The sequence below is a fragment of the Ailuropoda melanoleuca genome, chromosome 15 (assembly GCF_002007445.2).
Source record: "Ailuropoda melanoleuca isolate Jingjing chromosome 15, ASM200744v2, whole genome shotgun sequence".
Taxonomy (NCBI): domain Eukaryota; kingdom Metazoa; phylum Chordata; class Mammalia; order Carnivora; family Ursidae; genus Ailuropoda; species Ailuropoda melanoleuca.
The window spans coordinates 60,029,391-60,034,544 of NC_048232.1; positions in this window are offsets into that span (position 1 = coordinate 60,029,391).

Consider the following 5,154-nt stretch of genomic DNA (forward strand, 5'->3'; position numbering starts at 1 on the left):
CACACACACATATACATATATATAATGTATATAATGCATAAAGGATCTACACTCCTGAAATGTATTACTATACTCTAATAGAAAAGGAAATGAGTATGAGAAATGTTTTTTCAGATTCTGCTGCTGGCTCTATGACCTTGCCTCGAATCCTTTCAGATTCTGCTGCGGGCTCTATGACCTTGCCTCAAATCATGGGTATAGCAGTGTGACATGCATAGCTGCACAGGTTCCCAGGATGATTTTAGGTGGTGTACGGATTAATATTTTTGTTTATTTTATCAAATGAGTATGAATTAAAATGTATATATTTTTAAATGTATACATCTATAATATGCATATATATCACATCAAACAGATTGATTCCAAGTCGTTTCTTGGAAAAAAAATGTAAAGGGTCAATTTAAAGACAGTTTAATGTATAATATTAAATAAGTAAGAACTAGTACTAAGGGAAGGTGTATATGACAAAAATCATGACGTTGGCAGAATTACAAAAATTTGGCAAACATCAATCTAACCATACTAATTTTATGAAACAGGAAGGAGGGGCTAATAAATTAGGCCAGGTTTAAAGAAACCAGGAGGTGAACCTCTCAGAAATTAGGTGAATTTCTTTTTATTCAACTAAGTCATTCATCTCAGTACTCGATATATTCATCTTCTACAGTGTACTCTCACTCTGTCTCTCCCTATCTCCCTCCTTCCCTTCGTTTCCCTTCTCAGTTCTGTCTCCTCCTCCCACCTGCACAGCTCCATGGCTCTAGCTCCATTTAAATCATCACTGACTTTCTTATCCATAACTATCTCTTTTGTTTCCTTCATATTCTGCAGCGCAGTTCTACTGTATAATCATGTTATTTGAAATCAAGAGAATAAAAAGCAGATATCAAAGAGATTAGAAAGAGCTAGTATGCAATTCAAAGATTCTCCAGCAAGCTTATGGGGAGGTCAAAAGTGGGTCAGAAAGACTGAGATCTCCCTTTAAGGCAGGCCTTTGGAGGAGACAGAGGCCAGTATCCAGTCCCTTAGCAGAAGGAAACCAGGAGCTACATAAAAGGGAACAAGTGTCAGGGCTATGCCCCAAGTGGATAGGAGACCTGGGGAATGTTTTCTTCCAGAAATATAGGGTTCAGGGAGTTCAACATTTGGTACATTTGGATGAAAGTCTCTCCATGATAATCTCGTCTTTACTTGCATTCTTTCAATGCTACTTTGTCCATCATGCTGTTTTTGACTAATTGTTAGAAACAGTTTATGTTTTTCAGTGTCATATTTGTTGTTGTTGTTGTTAAGAGACAGGTCTAATTTAGTAAATAAGTCTTGTAAGCCTTGTCTCATGCATGTGAAACAGCTTTTGTTCATGAACCATTTTGTAACTGCCCTGTGTTAGACACACGTGTTGTTTTCAATACCTTTCTTTAAAAAAACAGGCATCCCAAACTGAAACCGTCATTGTCTCACCAGGCCAGACTAGAGGGTTGCTATCCATTCCCATCTCTTGGGGAGATAAAAATGGAGGATACACATCACGTTTTGATTATGTAACTTCCTCGGCTGAAAACTCTCTGGTGGCTTGTCATTTGCTCTTGCGATAAAGAAATAAATACCTTAGCAAAGGCTTCACAGCTTCCAGGGTCTGGCCTTTGCTGCCTCTCCAAGGTCAATTACTTTTGTGCTCTCCTGCTCAGACAAGGGCCTTCTTTCTGTTCCTCATAATTCCTTCCCTTTTCAGAGCCTCTGCATATCTCCTTCCTTTCCTTACACCACTTTGCTCAACACTTTTCTCTTTGCCTAGTAAATATCTTCTCATCCTCATTAGATCTCAATTCAATATTCTCTATATTCTCTTCCTTAGGCAGGCTTTCTCTAGCTCTGATTCAGTGAACTCCCTTCTTAATATAAACTCAAGTATGAATTCCTTCTCTTGTGTAGCACTTATAAAGCAGCTGCAGTTTAACATTTGTCTGGGTGATTATTTGATTAAAGTCACTGACTATGACTGTCCTCACTCATTATTTTATCTTCAGTGTCAAGTCCAGTGAGCAGAACATAGTGAATCTCTTAATACTGTTCTAATTAAGTTACTGATGCCAGACATGAGGCAGGGATTATGCTAGGCCCTTAGTTTATACTATATCACTAACTTCTCACAACAATCATGTAAGGGAGATAATTTTTCTATTTGATGTATAAGGAAACTGAGAACCAATAAGATAAAGTAGTTTCTTAAAGGTCCTTCATACAGTAAGTAGAAAAAACATTTCTCTAATCCAAGCATACGGACTATGGTGAGCATTTATTATCGGCCCAGCACACTTTCCTATTCTTCTTCTCTGTTATCAGCACCCCCGCTTCTTTCCAGTAGAGTTCACAGTGGATTCCATGTCTTCTTTCATGAGGGATTGGAATTGCCAAGGCTCTGTTCTCCCCGCTTCCCCCACCCTACAGCCCCACATGGGGGTTGGTAAGGTAGGACTATGTCACCTAAGATGGACCAATCAGAATCCACTGTGGGACTTATCTGTTAAAGTTAATTGGAAAGATTATCTCTTTCCTGTAGAGTTGCCAAACTACAAACATGTGAATCTTCCTTTATCCTTATAGGTGTATGATTTTACCAGCCTTAAAAAGGATGAAAAAAACATCAGTTTATGGAGTATTATTTGAAAAACCCATATTTTCTATTATTCAGGGAATATCATCAAACCCATTTGTTCATTTTTTTCCTTGGTTGTGGAAAAAAGATTAGCAAATATTGCCAAGGATACTAAACACTTCAATTACTGGTAGTTGGCCTTCTTTTTCCTTTATATTGTGGCTAAAAATTAACCATAGGCCCAATTTAAAAATCAACAGTAAATAGTTACATTTCTGAAAAAAGTTGAACCTGGATAATACCAAATCAGAGGGATTTAAAAAAACATTGTTTACACTCTTTTGTGAAATTCTGGACATGTCCATAATATTAATTCAGAATGTTCTGTTTAGTATTATCAATAAATATTGATCATCTAGCAAATGGAGTTTGATTGACAAAATAAAATAATTAGTGTTCCATGGAGATAATTATAATATAGATAGATCATTATCCTCTACATCTATCAAATAATCAAGAAGATATTAGCCATTATGGCCCAAAGAAAAAATGATATTATCAAGAAATTCTAAAATTTAAACATTCTAGTAGGAATATGAGAGAAAAGAAATCCAATGGATCTTCAAGAAGGAATTTCCTGGCATATTTTAAATTATTAGTTTAATTTTATAGAAATAATTCACATCATTTATTCATTAATCAATTTGACAAGTATTTTTTAATATCTCCAGATGACTAATAATTTCCTTTAAAACATAATATCCATTTCCATTATCCACTGCCCTACTTCAGAGTCTCATGAATCTCACTTAAACTATTTCAACAGATCCACCAGTGGTCCTCCTGTCCATGGTCTTTTTTTATTCCAGTCCATTTCAACTTCCCAGCCAACATTTCAGTAGCATCTGTAAAAATCTAGTCATACCACCTCACCGTCTATAAATGTATTTTGATTCTCAGTACCGAGAGAATGAAATCCAAAGTTCCTCACAATTTGGCCACAATATTTATAGCTCTCCAGGTGGATCTGCTATATCAGCACTTCCATCCAACTAGCCACATTGGACTTCTTAACATTTTCTCTTTGACACCTTTGTTTCTGTGTTCACATTGTTCCTGCAGTAGCTTTTTTCTATTTTCTGTCTGAAATCTTTTCATCATTCAAATCCTGGTTCAAATAATACTTCCTCTTTGAAGCAGAGTGTCTGTTCATTCTTTATAGCCTTAATTAAGTTTATAATTAACGGGAAAATTAATTTGTTATACACGAATCTTCACTCAGTGAAGGAGAAAAAGATATTATTCAAAATGTGATGAGTAAAAGAGTAAAGTGAGCTGTGGGAATTTGATGGGAACATTCTAGAGAGAGAATATGAAATAGGGCTTCATAAAACAGCTATATTTTCGTGTCATTATGTTTGCTACTAAACGTTTAACATTTTTTGACTCAAAATTTATTTTCTAATAAAAGAGGTATAATTATTTCAATTAACTTATATAAAGTTTGCTTGTCCTTTTCTATTCCTTAGAGATTTCAGAAACTTATTTCACGAATACATAGTTTTTATTTATTACTTTTTTAAAAGATTTTATTTATGTATTTGACACAGAGAGAAAGAGAGGGAGAGAGCAAGCACAAGCAGGGCAAGCAGCAGGCAGGGCAGAAGCAGGCTCCCTGCTGAGCAAGGAGCCCAATGTAGGGCTCAAACCCAGGACTCAGGGATCATGACCTGAGCTGAAAGCAGACACTTAACTGACTGAGCCACCCAGGCGTCCCAATACAGAGTTTTTAGAACCAGAAGTCAATTTTGATAAATGTAGTTTACATAGTTAATCCACAGATGAAGAAACTGAGGCCACAAAGAGCTAAATTGAATGAGAGGCAGAATCCACATCTCCAGAACTAACTTATGAAACACTAGTCCAGAAGCACTACCTCTAAGGAATCAAGGTCAAAGAGTAAATATTCCACCCTTGTTTATAGTAAAGAGTGATTCATTATTAATAAGAAAATGATTTAAAGATTATTCAGAGAAGGATTTCTAAAGAAGAAGAAAAGTTGAAATTGATTTTCTAAATGATATGTATATTCTGGGAATATGCTTCTCTATAGTCTGTATTCCCAGAATATAGGACAATGTTGAGCATATATATATTTTAGATGCTTGAATACCATGAAATGTCACAAGTTTTATATATTTTACCAGAGGTCCCTCTGCTCCATGTCATTTAAAAAATATATTGTCTAATTGTACATTTTTCCATAATTTTCCTGGTTATGGCTTTCATATATGTCTCATAACTTTTATGTGTATTAGATAAATTAATTAATTTACGTTGGTGTTTTTGGCAGTGATGTTACCCATTTCAGTTATCTGATTTTAAAAGAGACTTGTGGCTCCAGCTGTAGCAATGTTGTTTTCTATATTCCTCTTTTGAAATGTGTTTTCTAATGAATCATTTATATGAGAAGTTTCTAGAGCATGGCTTATTTCCTAATTGCCAACTTTGTTCTGTACAACTTTTGAATGGCACTGTTAATAAAGAGTGTGGAGACA